Source organism: Bombina bombina, chromosome 3 (genome assembly GCF_027579735.1).
Source record: "Bombina bombina isolate aBomBom1 chromosome 3, aBomBom1.pri, whole genome shotgun sequence".
Taxonomy (NCBI): domain Eukaryota; kingdom Metazoa; phylum Chordata; class Amphibia; order Anura; family Bombinatoridae; genus Bombina; species Bombina bombina.
In genome coordinates, this window is record NC_069501.1 from 557,531,230 (window position 1) to 557,550,065 (window position 18,836).

Below are 18,836 nucleotides of genomic sequence, written 5' to 3' on the forward strand. Positions count from 1 at the left end.
AACAATAATAAACTTATGACAAGTAGAATTAAAAAATGTTTTATTGTGTAATTCTTGATGATCATATCTGCAGCGTAAACAATGATAGAAAGAGCAGTAGCGATAAGGCATTGAAACATAATATGGTTTCTATTGCCTATAAAAATCCTGGATTACCGATCGAATGGATTTTTGGGGACAAATGTGCAAGCGTGAATGTTATTTCTTTGTGTAATTTCGGGTTGATAGGAACAGATCACGCATGCGTGATTGAAAGCATTTAAGTGCGCATGCACAGTGCTAAGCAATCAGCATTTAATTATATGCAAAAAAGTAAAAGCCGATAGGTTAGTGGTTTGGCACAAGTACTGCCCATATTGGAGTGCTGGATTACGTTATCTCATCGGCAAATAGGCATGATGCTGTATTTATGGCTGTAATTTTGTAATTTGTTGGTAAATTAATTCCATCCATTCACAATGTCATGCTCACCCAGAGGTTTCTGTAAGATTGTTTTTGGCATTTTTTTCTGCCTTGAAGATATTAACACATATTCTTGGTTTTGTAGTTCTCAAAAATATGAATTTGCTTCATTCTCTTGATATCCTTTGTTGAAGGAGAGCAATGTCCTTATGGGAGCTAAGTGAACACATTGGTTGAGCCTAGCTAGCTCACAGTAGTGCATTGCTTATGAGCCTACCTATGTATGATTTTCAACAATGGATACCAAGGGGCCGATTTATCAATCTCTGTATGGAGCTTGATGTCCCTGTTTCTGTGCCTACTGTCCCTTTAATGTCATTGCTCCCCTATAAATCTATGTACACAGAATCTATTCTTGCAAAGTTTGAATAAGCTCAATAAAAAGAAGATTGATTGGATTGGAATAGATCTGCACAAGGACCTAAGTGTGAGGAGGGAGGTGCAAAATAAATTATAATGGTATTATTTTGTTTAAATAAAGCTTTTATTTTTATAAAGGTAAGATTAGGTTTTATTTATTTTTACATGTAATATATTTATGGTAGTTAGAATTTATTCTGTAATTTTTGTGCATTTTAATTTGGGTTAGGTTAGGGGGTTTAGATGTTAGTTTATATCTTTGCGTTGTGGGGGGCTAGCGGTTTAGGGGTTAATAGATTTATTTAGTGTTTGCAATGTGGGAGGGAAGTCGGTTTAGGGTTTTTAGTATTATTTATTTATTGCAATGTGGTGAGATAGCGGTTTAGGGGTTTATAGTATTATTTATTTATTTAGATGTGGGGGGATGGTGGTTTACGGGTTAATAGGCTAGGGGCTTATGGTATGGTGTTAGGTTTGTTTTCACTTTTTTTTCTCCATTGATTTCTATGGGGGAACACATGCACCCGCACTTTTCAGGCTACTGCTAGCCCAAAATAAGTTTTTTTTCAACTTGTAATACCAGCAGAACCCGAAAAATGCAAAAAGCTTAACATAAATAAGGGGCTGCGACCCCTAAACGTTGCTGTTTTATGTGAATAAATTGCCTGAATTGACCTTTTGAGTGCTGGGGACCATTATTGATATACTTTGACTATTGGGGGACTTGGCAGTGTCCTCAGGTTTTACGTGCACTTCTCCAGTATTGTGCTGTTCTCTCCTACTCTGTCTTTGCAAGAAGCTTAACACTAGTGATGTTTTCACTAACGCAAAAAAAAAAAGATCTACCGCGGCACTTGTAATCTAACCCTGTGTATTTCTAATGGTATATCGCTAAATCAGTATTTTCTGATATAAATGGAAAAATAACCTAAATTACTATTATTATTCTATAAATGAAAACCATGATTTAAATGGAGTCTTACTTCTAGTGATTTAAATCAAATATACCCTGTTTATTACATTTCATTATTTCTCATTAGTTTCTAGGTCTCGGTTTCATAATTCGTGGTTTCACACTCTGTACAATGTAAAGCAGCTAATGTATTGGCCTTGATCACAATCTATTTATTTTAAGGCACATATGTTTAACACACTGAATGGGCCACTGGAGACATTCTTGAGTCTTATTAACATTCACAGCATTGATTCATTAAAGCTCCATTCATCCCTATTGGAGAGTCTGTAAACCGGCAACAGGGAAGACATTTATATATGTACAGCGACATATATACATACTAGTCCTAAAGCCAGTGTAAACGGGCCAAAATCCCATCCACTTAGATCCCCTCTCCCTCCTTCCCCTTCCCTGACGCTGTCAACTTTTTTTTCTGTAGTGCAGCAGTCTCCCCGCTGGCGGACCCCTCCCGCCCCACGCTAGCACCCCCCCCCACCACCACCACCACTGCGCACAACTGCATTGGGCAAACATATCTGGCCTTTCATAACATAGGATGTTGATGTGTTGAGTACAATATCCTGAACAGCTAAGGGGATCTGCAGGAAAAGTCGCTTCAGGATAACAACATCTACAAAAGGAATGTTTATAATCTTTATTTTAATATTTTATTGTTTATTTAATTTTTTATTTATTTTAAGTTGTGATTGCCACTAACACTACTAGTGTTTTTCAGTTGTGCTTTAGGGTAAATTTCTACAATCATAATTTACTATTGCAATCAGTTTCCATCCGCACCGCTGCTAACCTACCTGAAAGAATCTTTTTAGATTCTTAGAATGGGAAAACTGTGTACTATATTTCTATCGCTATATGGTCACATTGCAACTTTCATTACAAAATATTTATTCCTATTCGGCTAGATTACGAGTTTTGCGTTATGAGGGGTGCGGTAATAACTTGCAGGTTATTGCACCGCTCACTTCCCTACAGCGCTGATATTACAAGTTTATAAAAACCCGGCGTTATCAGGCAAGAAGTGAGTGTAAAGCAAAATTGAGCTCCATACCGCACTCCAATACCAGCACTGCTGAAAGCCGCGGTGAGCTGGTTTTACATGCTCGTGCAAGATTTCCCCATATACATCAATGGGGAGAGCCGGCTGAAAAAAGTCTAACAAAAAAGTCTAACACTGCAATAAAGGAGCGTAAAGCAACGTAACACAGCCCCATTGATGTCTATGGGGAAACAAAATGTATGTTTACACCTAACACCTTAACATAAACCCGAGTCTAAACAACCCTAATCTTACACTTATTAACTCCTAATCTGCCGCTCCCGACATCGCCGCCACTATAATAAACATATTAACCCCTAAACCACAGCACTCCCGCCTCACAAACACTAGTTAAATATTATTAACCCCTAATCTGCTGCCCCTAACATCGCCGCCACCTACCTACATTTATTAACCCCTAATCTGCCGCCTCCAACATCGCCACCACTATACTAAATTTATTAACCCCTAAACCTAAGTCTAATCCTAACCCTAACACCCCCTAACTTAAATATAATTAAAATAAATCTAAATAAAACCTACTATCATTACCTAAATTATTCATATTTAAAACTAAATACTGACCTATAAAATAAACCATAAGCTAGCTACAATATAACTAATATTTACATTGAAGCTAGCTTAGGCTTTATTTTTATTTTACAGGCAAGTTTGTATTTATTTTAACTAGGTAGAATAGTTACTAAATAGTTATTAACTATTTACTAACTACCTAGCTAAAATAAATACAAATTTAACTGTAAAATAAAACCTAACCTGAGTTAAACTAACACCTAAACTTACACTACAATTAAATAAATTACCTAAATTAAATACAATTACTTAAATTGCAAAAAAAACAACACTTAATTACACAAAATAAAAAAAAGAAATGATCAGATATTTAAACTAATTACACCTAATCTAATAGCCCTATCAAAATAAATAAAGCCCCCCCAAAATAACCCCACCCAGCCTAAACTACCAATACCCCTTAAAAGTACCTGTTGCGGGGTATTGCCCCAAAGAAATCAGCTCTTTTACCTGTAAAAATAAAATACAAACACCCCCCAACAGTAAAACCCACCACCCACACAACCAACCCCCCAAATAAAATCCTAACTAAAAAAACCTAAGCTCCCCATTGCCCTGAAAAGGGCATTTGAATGGGCATTGCCCTTAAAAGGGCATTTAGCTCTTTTTCAGCCCAAAGTCCCTAACCTAAAATTAAAACCCACCCAATAAACCCTTAAAAGAACCTAACACTAACCCCTAAAGATCCTAAAGTCCTCAGCGAAGCCGGCAGAAGTCTTCATCCAAGCAGGCCGACGTCTTCATCCAACAGGGCAGAAGTCTTCACCCAGACGGCATCTTCTATCTTCATCCATCCGGCGTGGAGCAGCTCCATCTTCAAGACTTTTGGCACGGAGCATCCTCTTCTTACAATGGTCAACTACGAATTAAGTTTTCCTTTAAGGTACGTCATCCAAGATGGCATCCCTTACATTCCGATTGGCTGATAGAATTCTATCAGCCAATAGGAATTAAGGTGGAAAAAATCCTATTGGCTGTTGCAATCAGCCAATAGGATTGAGCTTGCATTCTATTGGCTATTCCAATTAGCCAATAGAATGTGAGCTCAATCCTATTGGCTGATTGGATCAGCCAAAAGGATGAAAGCTCAATCCTATTGACCATCGGAAGAAGAGGATGCTCCGTGCCGGATGTCTTGAAGATGGAGCCGCTCCACGCCGGATGGATGAAGATAGAAGATGCCGTCTGGATGAAGACTTCTGCATGGTTGAATGAAGACTTCTGTCTGCTTGGATGAAGACTTCTGCTGGCTTCGCTGAGGACTTCTGTCGCTTGGATGAGGATATATGTCCGGTCATCGAAAACAGTAAGTGGATCTTCGGGGGTTAGTGTTAGGTTTTTTTAAGGGTTTATTGGATGGGTTTTAATTTTAGGTTAGGGACTTTGGGCTGAAAAAGAGCTAAATGCCCTTTTAAGGGCAATGCCCATCCAAATGCCCTTTTCAGGGCAATGGGGAGCTTAGGTTTTTTAGGTAGGTTTTTATTTGGGGGGTTGGTTATGTGGGTTTTACTGTTGGGGGGTGTTTGTATTTTATTTTACAGGTAAAAGAGCTGATTTATTTGGGGCAATGCCCCGCAAAAGGCCCTTTTAAGGGCCATTGGTAGTTTATTGTAGGCTAGGGTTTTTTTTATTTTGGGGGGGCTTTTTTATTTTGATAGGGCTATTAGATTACGTGTACAGGTGGCCCTCGGTTTACAACGGTTCAATTTGCACCGTTTCAGAATAACAACCTTTTTTTTCAGTCATGTGACTGCTATTGAAAAGCATTGAGAAGCAGTGCGTTGATTAAAATAGCCAGTAGGTGGAGCTGTCCGCTTGTGTTGCAGCAAAGATATGCAAGCCAAGCAAGCTGAAATTAATCAGTTTAACCAGACCTGAGCTATCGAGCAGCTTGCAAAGGAACAAGATCTTCCTGCCTATAAATCAGTCCAGATTGGAATGCATAGAAAGAACTGTTTGCAGGAAAATGCAAGTAAAGTCTGTGTTGTGTGATTATTTTATTAGGTTTATAATGCTGTTTAGCAAATGTTTTTGTTCATTTAACTTAGTTTAATTATATATTCTGCGTTGTTTGATTATTGTATTAGGTTTATAATGCTGTTTAACATTTAAAGTCTTCATTTCAAAGCTTTAAAAATAATCTATTCGGTTTTACTTATGCCAATTTTGAGAGGGGCCTGGAACCTAACTCCCTCACTTCCCATTGACTTACATTATAAACTGGGTTTCAATTTACAACGGTTTTGAAATACAACCATTCCTTCTGGAACCTAACCCCGGCATAAACTGAGGGCTACCTGTAATTAGTTTAAATATTTGATCATTTATTTTTTATTTTGTGTAACTTAGTGTTTTTTATTTTGTGTAACTTAGGGTGCAATCAAATATACAGCGCAGGTTTCGGCGCAAGCGTAGGAACCCGCTCTGCCCGTAATTTCACCTCGCACATCTGGGTATTACATATACTGCGCTGTTAGATGCTAAACTGGCGTAAGTAGGACAAACTGGCGATCTTCTATAATGTGCGCAAATACACATTTTAGTCGTCACAAGTAACTTACGTCAGTATTTTCTCCACGGAAAGTGTCAATAAAGAGTATTTTTATGCAAATTAGGCTAACACTCGTAAAAATGAACCGCGATTTCAAATATAAATGCGATTGTTCTTTGAGCTACAGCACACTACACTGGAGAGGAGGATTAGTCAGAGTAGAGAGAGAGGCGCAAACAGAGGAGTTAGTTAGGTCGCATTGTTGTTTGATTAAGCTTGTACACTTACACATATTTTTACATATTGCACACATTTTGCATACATACATATACAAATACACCACACTTTTTTTTCTAACACCTCACACATTTTATTTAAATTTTACAGTGTGATAGGCTGAGTGTTTGGTTGTGATTGTGTGTGATTGAACTGGGAGTGAGTGTGAGTGTGTGTAGTGTGATTTAGTGTGAGGATGGCAGGAAGAGGAGTATTGGAGAGGACAGGAGGAGCAGTGGGGTCCCCGTCAGGGAGTTACGTTGCTTTTTTAGTCAGTGCAAGGGTTCCTGCGCCTGCAATTTGTGGCGAGATAAGAATGGAGTAGATTATCTGAATTCTGCGCGCGTAAGTCCTTACACTGTATATTGGATACCAAATTGCGTGTCTGTTCTATATTAGTCTATGATTAATAAAAATATGTGCAAAGGTTGAAATATACGCGCGTAACTTGTATGCTATGCCGTATATATGTAATACCAAAATTGCGTAAAATCTGGCGGCGGAGGATTTTGCGGGCGACGCTGCATATGTAATGGAGGCCTTAGTTGTTATTTTTTTGTAACTTAGTAATTCTTTATTGTAGATTTAAATAATTTGAGTAGGGTTAGGTTTTTAAATATGTAATATAGTTAATTAAATTTGTAGTTTAATGTAATTTTAGTATAATAGAGTAGGTTAAATAATAGTTTAATATAGTTTAATGTAATTTTAGGATAATAGTTAGGGTAGGTTAATTAATAGTTTAATATAGTTTAATGTAATTTTAGTATAATAGTTAGGATAGGTTAATTAATAGGGCTGCGACATCTGTCACCTCATTGATCGCTAGGGTTGATTCGGCTGATCTGGTTGGCTAGGCGGGTGTCCCCTTCCTCCCTCACCGCTCCAAATGCATCCCTCCCAAATCTGTGCACTCGGTCGCAGAGGATGGCCACTCCCGGTAGAGATACATGGATCTTCGGTCCAAGGGTATACGAATAGCTGTGCTCCCCTGCTAGAACCTTCAAACAAGCTCAAGGTTAATTAATTGTTTCATTTAGTTTAATTTAATTCTAAAGGTAAGTTTACATTTATTATAAGATAGGGATGAGTTAATATTTAATGTAAAGTTAGCGGGTGTTAGGTTTAGGGGTTAATAGCTTAATTTAGTTTATGGCGATGTGGGGGCTGGCGGTTTAGGGGTTAATAGGTTTAGTAAGTGGTAGTGATGTGGGAGGCCAGGGGTTTAGGGGTTAATAAAAAAAAATTCGTTGCTGTGGGCTCCGGGAGCGGCGGGATAGGGGTTAATACATTTATTTAGTTGCGGCGGGGTCCTGGAGCTGCGGAATAGGGGTTAATAGCTTTATTTAGTTGCGGCGGGGTCTGGGAGCGGCGGAATAGGGGTTAATATCTTTATTTAGGTTGCAGCAATGTCGGGGCCGGCAGATTAAAGGTGTTTAGACTCGGGGCTTATGTTAGGGAGTTAGGTGTACACGTAACTTTTATTCTACCATAGAAATCAATGGGATATCAGGCAGCATTAAACATGAGCTTTTACTGCTTTCCGACTCTCATGGTATTCCTATGGCATCCGCGGCCTCCAGGGTGGCGGATTGAAAACCAGGTACGCTGGGCCGGAATAGCCGCAAGCGTACCTGTTAGAAGTTTGATAAATGGCAAAAGTTGCCAGATAGTGCCGAATTTGTATTCAGAACATCTGTAATGACCTAAGAATCGATCTGTGTCGGACTGAGACTGGCGGATCATATGTTACATCACAAATTTCAACTTTTGCCGGTCTGTAGGCTTTGCTAAATGGGTCGAATCAGGCTCGCCACAATTAGGATACAGAATTCCAGTGTATTTGCGGTTGACGGCTTGATAAATATCCCTCTTAGAGTGGCTTTGTGCGCTCGTGTCCGGAGGTAGTTTACAGAGACCCTCCGTTTACACAGAGCAGCAGCCCTTATTCAGTTATAAGCAGCATTCAGGAAGATATAACCACCACGTATTGTGGCACTGAATAGCCAGATATTGCTTTTTACCACTTCTGTTTTTTCAACCCAGGACTTTCCACATTTCTAAGGTCGGTGACACTTTTGGAAATTAAGACTCCGATATAAGACTTTGGATATGAGACTGTAGATATTCGTCTATTGGGACTCGCATTGAGGTCACTGACCTGTTTCATAGTTTTATTCTTTTATTTGAACATGTGTGGATTGAATTAGTTGTTTTATTTGACAAAATATACATTTGATTTATTTGTGTATTTATTTAGACACAGTATCACCTGTATAGGGAAGCACAACTGTTTATTGAAATTCTATAAATAACAGTTAAAGAGCTGTTTTTAAATCTTTTTTATTAGACATTGTTAGTATAAGTGTAACTGTACTTTTAAATTTAATTTTGACGTCTTTTGTGCAACCTTTTACTAAAGGGTAACAGTTAACCAGAGTTCTGAAGTCACGCTATCCCGACACGCGTTAAATTCAATTGCGCTCAAGCAAACTTGTTTTCTTTCATTCTATTTCAAACGCACACAAAGAACCACAATAAAAGCCTTTTTGCTCATTTGCAACTGTTAGCATGTTACCCGTAATCTAGTCCTTAGAGGGAAAAGAGTCTAATTTTAATCCTTATTCCAGTACATAAGAATTCCAATGCAAAGTAGTGTTCTACACAAAGTTTTTATATTCAAACCCTTTCTAGTCCATTGGAAAACCACATGATAACCCACTTATCATAACTGCCCAATAATACTCACTATGGGCCTGATATTCAAAAGATCTCTGCTCAGGTGAGATGATCTAAGACATCTTGTCAGGTCGATAAAAAATGTTAGAAACACAAATTTTAATTTGAAAGATATTTATCTTACTATACTGGTAGTGTAAGGTCTCAAGGTCTCCTGCAATGGAATTAATGGCCTGTGCCATCTAATGGTAGTGAAAATCCCTGCCTATGTTATGGCAACTTTGTTGCAAAGTTAGGGGTGGGCTCTTCCTTACCAGATATAAGGCTTGGAACAGAAGGATCTGAACTCTTTTTCCTTGGATTTCTAAGCAAGGAAAAAAGTTGGTGATTACCAGTTTTGGTGGCATCATTTAGGCAGAAGGCTTCCATAGTGGTTTCTGGTCACTTAGGCTAAAGGCAGGGATAGGGTTAGTTGGCCTAATCATTGTAAAACCTTGGAGTTAGTTTTTGGCACTTCCCGGAAGGAATTGCTGTAGGGCTTTTTCTCTCTGGTGCCTTAAAGACTGAAGTGGCCATATATTCATATCTCCTAAGTGTGAGAGGTCACGGCCATAAAAATCTGAGGGCAGAGTCTGTAGGGTTGACAGTCGGGCTAATGGGTGGGGTGATATCCCCAGGTTCTGCCCTGGGGGTACCCTGCCCCACGGAACTGCTGGCTGAAGATCTCTCAGGACATTTGCGCCTCCTAGATGGAATGGGGCAGAGCCCCCCCTACAGCCGGGTTCCCGCCTACAGCCTTTTAATTCCAAGAACATCTTGCCTCGACCTCTAGTCATATGGAGTTTAAATTTTGCTAGGCCTCGAATGCCGCCACAGTTGTAATGTTTAAAATTTGATTATGACTTCATTGAAGTCTGGTTTATTTAAAGGTTAAATAAATGTGACCATGATATGGTCTTATACCCAGCTCTCTGTGTCCGTGTTTTTATTTTAATCTTATTATGGTATTTGAGTTTTAAAGGGGTTGTAGCTATCAGGTGGGGCATCAATCCTTAAGGGTTTTGTATGTGAAAGAGAGTTGGCTACATTACAATATAAGGTCTAAAACAAATCCTAATCATTTTGCATGATTTCATTCCATGAATTGTTTGAATATTAGGCCCTATAACTTGCATGGGGATAACTCAACAGCTATATTCGAATCCCTCAAAAAACTATAATACAGCACCCTTTGGCCTGTTTAGATCAGCACATTTTTACATGACTTTTTCATTATTAAAATTGTTTTTTGATTATATGCTAATAAACACATTTGTTTCAATGGTTCAGATAGAACCTGCGGTTCAAGAAAATTACAGTTTGCTTCTGTTATTAAATTTATTTTAACCCCTTAATGACCGGACCATTTTTCAATTTTCTTACCCTTAATGACAATGGCTATTTTTACATTTCTGCAGTGTTTGCGTTTAGCTGTAATTTTCCTCTTACTCATTTACTTTACCCACACATATTATATACCGTTTTTCTCGCCATTAAATGGACTTTCTAAAGATACCATTATTTTCATCATATCTTATAATTTACTATAAAAAAAATATAAAATATGAGGAAAAAATTGAAAAAACACACACTTTTTCTAACTTTTACCCCCAAAAGCTGTTACACATCTACAACCACCAAAATACACCCATTCTAAATAGTTTCTAAATTTTGTCCCGTGTTTAGAAATACCCAATGTTTACATGTTCTTTGCTTTTTTTGCAAGTTATAGGGCCATAAATACAAGTAGCACTTTGCTATTTCCAAACCACTTTTTTTCAAAATTAGCGCTAGTTACATTGGGACACTGATATCTTTCAGGAATCCCTGAATATCCCTTGACATGTATATATTTATATTTAGAAGACATCCCAAAGCATTTTTCTAGGCCCATTTTGGCATATTTCATGCCACCATTTCACCGCCAAATGCGATCAAATAAAAAAAATTGTTGACTTTTTCACAATTTTTTTCACAAACTTTAGGTTTCTCGCTGAATTTATTTACAAACAACTTGTGCAATTATGGCATAAATGGTTGTAAATACTTCTCTGGGATCCCCTTTGTTCAGAAATAGCAGACCTATATGGATTTGGCGTTGCTTTTTGGTAATTAGAAGGCCGCTAAATGCCGCTGCACACACACACGTGTATTATGCCCAGCAGTGAAGGGGTTAATTAGGGAGCTTGTAGGGAGCTTTTAGGTTTAATTTTAGCTTTAGTGTAGTGTAGTAGACAACCCAAATTATTGATCTAGGCCCATTTTGGTATATTTCATGCCACCATTTAACCGCCAAATACGATCAAATTAAAAAAAAAACTTATATTTTTCAAAATTTTAGGTTTCTCACTGATATTATTACAAGCAGCTTGTGCAATTATGGCACAAATGGTTGTAAATGCTTCTCTGGGATCCCCTTTGTTCAGAAATAGCAGACATATATGGCTTTGGTGTTGCTTTTTGGTAATAATAAGGCCGTTAAATACCGCTGCGCACCACACTTGTAATATGCCCAGCAGTTAAGGGGTTAATTAGGTAGCTTGTGGGGTTAATTTTGAGCTTTAGTGTAGAGATCAGCCTCCCACCTGACACATCCCACCCCCTGATCCCCCCCTGACCCCCCTCAAACAGCTCTCTTCCCTCCCCACCTCACAATTGTCACCGCCATATTAAGTACTGGCAGAAAGTCTGCCAGTACTGAAATAAAAATATTTTTTTTTAAAAAAATTTATTTTTTGTCATACAGTCTGCAGTGATGGATCCCTCCTTACCCCACAACCTCCCTGATCCCCCCATACATCTTTCTAACCCTCCCCCTCTATCTATTTGCCGCCATCTTGGGTACTGGCAGCTGTCTGCCAGTACCCAATTTGCTCCCCAAAATATTTTTTTTTTACTTTTTTAATATAAAATATTTGTTTTCTGTAGTTTAGCTGGCCCCCCTAAATAATCTACATCCCTCCCCCTCCCAGATCCCTTACTAAAAAACAGAGATGCCCCTGCATCTACATCGATCTTTATATTTTTTTGCCTGTATATTTTGCTTGTGCAATGCCACCCCCTGCTCACTGGTGTCTAATTGGCTGCTAGCAGGGGCTGTCAATCATCCCGATCGGGATAATGTTGGGGGAGATGTTAAGGAGCAGCGGTGGGCCTCCAAAGCAGCTTCTGCTGCTTGATAATTATATCCCATTGCCTTTTTGTGCTGCTGAAGCTGTTCACATCATGCTAAAAACTGTGCAAAACTTGAACTACCATCATGCAGTGCCCAAATGAAAGCATGATGGTAGCTACAGCAATGGCAGTGAGTTAATTGAACCCTAGACCCCTGATACTAGTGACCACTGTCTGCACTCTCTCTCTCTCTTGCTTTAGGAAGAACGAATGGAGAGAGTAGTAAAGGCTTCAAATGGCCCTAGGTGACTATGGTGCACTGTGAAAATCACACGGTTGTCTCATGCAGCTTAGTCTAGTGTTGGCTGCATTATAGGGTTCCTGGCCACATCTGGCACATCCTGTGCATGCCTGTGCTTGGCACCCTTTATTAAAGAGTAAACCTAGGCTCATAGGAGCTCAGTATCGTGCATGTGTTTTTAGCACTGTATGGGTGCATATATATATATACAGTATACTGTATGTATATAATTACTAAAAAAAAGTGTTGCTCCCATCAGCCTACCTAAGTTTACTCTTCAATAAAAGAAACCATCGCCTAGATTTAGAGTTTTGTCGGTAAAGACCTGCGGTGCTAACGCTCCTTTTTTTTCCAGCGCACCCTTAAGACAATGCTGGTATTACGAGTTGTCTGAATGGCTGCGTTAGCCTCAGAAAAGGGAGCAATGAGCATAATTTAGCTCCACTTCAACTCTCAATACCAGCGTTGCCTACGGTAGCGGTAAGCTAAAAAAACGTGCTCATGCACGATATCCCCATAGGAAACAATTCCTATGTTCCTATGTTCTGATCAGCCAATAGAATGCAAGGTCAATCCGATTGGCTGATTGGATCAGCCAATCGGATTGAACTTCTATCTGATGGGCTGATTGAATCAACCAATAAGAATTTTCCTACCTTAATTACGATTGGCTGATAGAATCCTATCAGCCAATCGGAATTCGAGGGACGCCATCTTGGATGACGTCATTTAAAGGAACCATCATTCGTCGTTCAGTCGTCGGCCAGGATGGATGTTCCGCATCGGAGGTCTTCAGGATGCTGCCGCTCCGCTCCGGATGAAGATATAAGATGCCGCTTGGATGAAGACTTCAATCGGATGGAAGACCTCTTCTGCCCCGCTTGGATGAAGACTTCAATCGGATGGAGGACCTCTTCTTCCCCGCTTGGATGAAGAATTTGGCTCGGCTGAGTGAAGAAGACTCAAGATAGGGAGATCTTCAGGGGGTTAGTGTTAGGTTTTTTAAGGGGTATTTGGGTGGGTTTTAGAGTAGGGGTATATGGGTGGTGGGTTGTAATGTTGGGGGAGGTATTGTATTTTTATTTACAGGTACAAGAGCTGATTACTTTGGGGCAATGCCCCCCAAAAAGCCCTTTTAAGGGCTGGTAAAAGAGCTGATTACTTTGTAATTTAGGATAGGGTAGGGCATTTTATTGTTTTGGGGGGCTTTTTTTTTTTATTAGGGGGCTTAGATTAGGTGTAATTAGTTTAAACTTCTTGTAATTTTTTTATTTTCTGTAATTTAGTGGGTTTTTTTGTATTATAGTTTAGTTTATTTAATTGTATTTTAGTTTAGCTAATTGTAGGTAATTTATTTAATTAATTTATTGATAGTGTAGTGTTAGGTGTATTTGTAATTTAGGTTAGGATTTATTTTACAGGTAATTTTGTAATTATTTTAACTAGGTAGCTATTAAATAGTTATTAAAGGGACAGTCAAGTATAAATTAAACTTTCATTATTCAGATAGGACTTTTAATTTTAATTGACTTTCCAATTCACTTTTATCATCAAATTTGCTTTTTTCTTTTGGTATTCTTAGTTTAAACTAAACATAGGTAAGCTCATATGCTAATTTCTAAGCCTTTGAGGGCTGCCTCTTATCACATGCTTTTTAAATCTCTTTTCAACACAAAGAGACAGAAAGTACACGTGGGCCATATAGATAACACTGTGTTCAGGCACAGAAAGTTATTTAAGATCTAGCACAATACAATGCTAAATTTAAGACAATAGATAATAAACAGTCACAGTCATGTGATCAGGGGGCTGGAAGAAGGTTCCTAGATACAAGGTAATCACAAAGGTAAAAAGTACATTAATATAACTGTGTTGGTTATGCAAAACTGGGGAATGAGTAATAAAGGGATTATCTATCTTTTAAAACAATAACAATTCTATGGTTGACTGTCCCTTTAACTATTTAATAGCTATTGTACCTAGTTAAAATAAATACAAAGTTGCCTGTAAAATAAATATAAATCCTAAACTAGCTACAATGTAACAATTAGTTATATTGTAGCTATATTAGGGTTTATTTTATAGGTAAGTATTTAGTTTTAAATAGGAATAATTTATTTAATTATAGTAAATTTATTTCGTTTTATTTAAATTATATTTAAGTTAGGGGGGTGTTAGGGTTAGAATTGGGTTTAGGGGTTAATAACTTTATTATAGTAGCGCCGACGTTGGGAGCGGGAGATTAGGGGTTAATAATTGTAGGTAGGTGGCGGCGATGTTAGGGAGGGCAGATTAGGGGTTAATACAATTTATTATAGTGTTTGCGAGGCGGGAGTGCGGCGGTTTAGGGGTTAATACATTTATTATAGTGGCGGCGAGGTCCGGTCGGCAGATTAGGGGTTAAAAAAAATTATTATAGGGTTTGCGATGTGGGGGGCCTCAATTTAGGGGTTCATAGGTAGTTTATGGGTGTTAGTGTACTTTATAGCACAGTAGTTAAGAGCTTTGTGTTCCGGCGTTAGCCCATAAACTACTCTTAACTACAGACTTTTTTTTGCGGTTGGAGTCTTGTCGGTAGAGGCTCTACCGCTCAATTCTTCCAAAACTCGTAACACCAGCGTTAGGCAAATCCCATAGAAAAGAAAGGATACGCAATTGACGTAAGGGGATCTGCAGTAGCCTCGAGTCTAGGAAAGAAGGTGAGCGGTAGACCCTTTCCTGCCTGACTCAAAATACCAGTGGGCGTTAAAAAGCAGCGTTAGGACCCCTTAACGCTGCTTTTTAACCCTAATGCAGAACTCTAAATCTAGGCGCAAGCGAATTAAGCAAATTTGATAACGGAAATAAATTGTAAAGTATTTTTTTTTCTTTTAATAACATGCTATGAAAGTTTAGTTCTGATTTTACTGTCCCTTTAACCCCTTCGCAACCGAGGAGGTGTCAGGCACATCCTACAAAAAAATACCCTTAAGGACCAAGGAAGTGCCTGACACGATCTCTGGGGTTTGAAGCTCTGGAAGCGACCGTGATTGCTTCCAGCCATTTCCAGGGTATTTTAGTGATGCCTCGATATTGAGGCATCACTGCAATACCCTTTTTAAACCACTGATGCAGAGAGCGCCACTCTGTGGCCCTCCCTGCATTGGCCATTGATGGTGGCGATCGGTGGGTGGGAGCAGCAGCAGGGAGGTAGGTGGGCGGCCCATCAATGGAAGGATCCGGTTCCGGTGCACACCGATGTGTGCATGTTCACATTTACATACAAAACCACATGAATGAATCGACAGGAAGGAGGGAGGGAGGGAGAGGGGGGATATTTAAATATTGGGCAAGGGATCTGGGTGGGAGGGTGGGGAGGGTATTGAGGGAAGGCAGCTACACTACAGAAAAAAACTTTATTTTTAATTTAAAAATAAAAAAAGACACATTTTTGGGGCAAACTGGGTACTGGCAGACAGCTGCCAGTACCCAAGATGGCGGCAAGTAGGTAGAGGGGGAGGGTTAGAAAGCTGTTTGGGGTGGGGTATCAGGAAGGTTGCTGGCTAAGGGGAATCCAACACTGCATAATTATTATATTTAAAAAAAATAATAAAAAAATGCTTTTATTTTAGTACTGGCAGACTTTCTGCCAGTACTTAAGATGGCAGGGACAATTGTGGGGTTGGGGAGGGAAGAGAGCTTTTTGGGAGCGATTAGGGGGTGGTATGTGTCAGGAAGGAGGTTGATCTCTACACTAAAGCTAAAATTAACCCTATAAGCTCCCTATAAGCTACCTACTTAACCTCTTCACTGCTGGGCATAATACAAGTGTGGTACGCAGCGGCATTTAGTGGCCTCCTAATTACCAAAAATCAATGCCAAAGCTATATATGGCTGCTATTTCTGAACAAAGGGGATCCCAGAGAAGTATTTACAACCATTTGTGCCATGATTACACTAACTGTTTGTAAATAATTTGAGTGAGAAACCTAAAATTGTGAAAAAGTTAGCAATTTTTATTTATTTGATCGCATTTGGCGGTGAAATGGTGGCATGAAATATACCAAAATGGGCCTAGGTCAATACTTTGGGTTGTCTACTACACTACACTAAAGATAAAATTAACCCTACAAGCTCCCTACAATCTCCCTAATTAACCCCTTCACTGCTGGGCATTATACACGTGTGGTGCGCAGCAACATTTAGCAGCCTTCTGATTACCAAAAAGCAATGCCAAAGCCATATAAGTCTGCTATTTCTGAACAAAGGGGATTCCAGGGAAGCATTTACAACCATTTGTGCCATAATTGCACAAGCGGTTTGTAAATAATTTTAGTGAGAAACCTAAAGTTTGTGAAAATGTTTTTGAAAAAATGAACGATTTTTTTTTATTTGATCGCATTTGGCGATGAAATGGTGGCTTGAAATATACCAAAATGGACCTAGATCAATACTTTTGGTTGTCTACTAAAAAAAAATATATACATGTGAAGGGTTATTCTTGGATTCCTGACAGATATCAGTGTTCCAATGTAACTATGTGTAATGTGTAATTTAAAAAAAAATAATGGTTTGGAAATAGCAAAGTGCTACTTGTATTTATTGCCCTATAACTTGCAAAAAAAAGCAAAGAACATGTAAACATTGGGTATTTCTAAACTCAGGACAAAATTTATCAATTATTTAGTATGGGTGTTGTTTGGTGGTTGTAGATGTGTAACAGATTTTTGGGGTTGAAGTTAGAAAAAGGTTTTTTTTTCTATGTTTTAATCATATTTTATATATTTTTTATAGTAAATTATAAGATATGATGAAAATAATGGTATCTTTAGAAAGTCCATTTAAAGGGACACTCAAGTCAAAATTAAACTTCATGATTCAGATACAGCATATTATTTTAAACAACTTTCCAATTTACTTCCATTAACAAAATGTGCACAGTCTTTTAATATTTACACGTTTTGAGTCACCAGCTCCTACTGAGCATGTGCAAGATTTCACAGCATATACATATATGCATTTGTGATTGGCTGATGGCTGTCACATGGTAGAGGGGGAGTGGAAATAGACATAACTTTGCAATTTATTTTAAAAAGATCTACTACTCATTTGAAGTTCTGACTAAGTGCTATTGCATTGTCTTCTTATCATGCATTTGTTGATTATGTAAATCTATTGTATTGAGAAAAACAGAATATAATATGTGTGGGTACAGTAAATGAGTAAGAGGAAAATTACAGCTAAACACAAACACAGCAGAAATGTAAAAATAGCCCTGGTCCCAAACGGTCAACAAATGGAAAAGTGGTCTGGTCACTAAGGGATTAAAAGAGATCATTTTATAATTACAATGAAATGGTCATTATGAATTTACTCAAAATGATATGAGTATGTTAATCGCACACATCATGAATTGATATTAATGTTGAAGTGAAAGCCCTGCATCAGAGCTATAGGCGCTCATTATAAATGTTGAATCAATACTGGATTGTTTAGCGATCATATCTTATTTTCACTTTAGCTATTTATATTTCTGTGAAAATCCTTGAGAACTTCAACTTGATAAACCAGTAATTTCCTTATTTACAATAATTTTAGTGTGTTTAGATTTTACAGTTTTGTTTTTTTGTTGTAAATATTTTTATTGTGGTTTTAGTGTTTCAAACAAGAAAACAGCAAACAAACAATAAACAATCAGTTGATATATAGTACTCTGTCATTACATCTTTTAGTCTCTGTTAAGATGGTTCCAGGAATTTATATTTAAGCAAGTCCTTAGCTTGGATTTAGTGTAATCTCCAAGAGCCTTGAATCTGTAGCTTCTGCTTTTCATCATATTAGAGAGGTGAGTCGTCCTTTAAAAGCTAGTATATATTCCTGGCCGGAAATAGCAGACATCCAATTCTAAGCAGTCGTGGCCTGCTTTCAGGGCTGGTAGGTGACCCCCCAGGGTTTAGATATTTGTGTAGGGTAGTTTCCCAATAAAACTTAATATCTGCGAAAGTATCAAGTCTTTGGGTTCTGAAGTACTCATATTCTTCGAATATTAGGGAATTTTCCACATGTGAGGTCCATTCCGGTATAGTAGGGGCAAGGGACTTTTTAAAATTTTAAGCAATTAGGATCTTTGCTGAGTTCAATGTGAACTGTAGGAGGCGGGTGCGTAATTTGCATGTTCCCTGGGGGAGAGAATTTAGAAGGGCTATAATTGGTGTTAGGAGACTTGGGTGTCAATATTTTACAAAATTTTCCAGGACTTTTCAAAATGGGTTAGTTTGGGGCAAAACCACCACATGTGAATCATAGTTCCCTTTGAGCTGAATCCCCTCCAGCATCTGTCTGAGGAAGTGGGGTGCCATCAGATGCAGAACACAGCATATAATTTTTTTTTATATAGAAAACCCACTGAGAAAAATAGTTTTATAAATGCAAAAAGTAATCAAAAACGAAATTGGATACAAAATAGTCAATATTTGAGACTTAGAAGAAATTGTAGTAGTATAAGGGATTTTGAAAGTGAATCAACCAT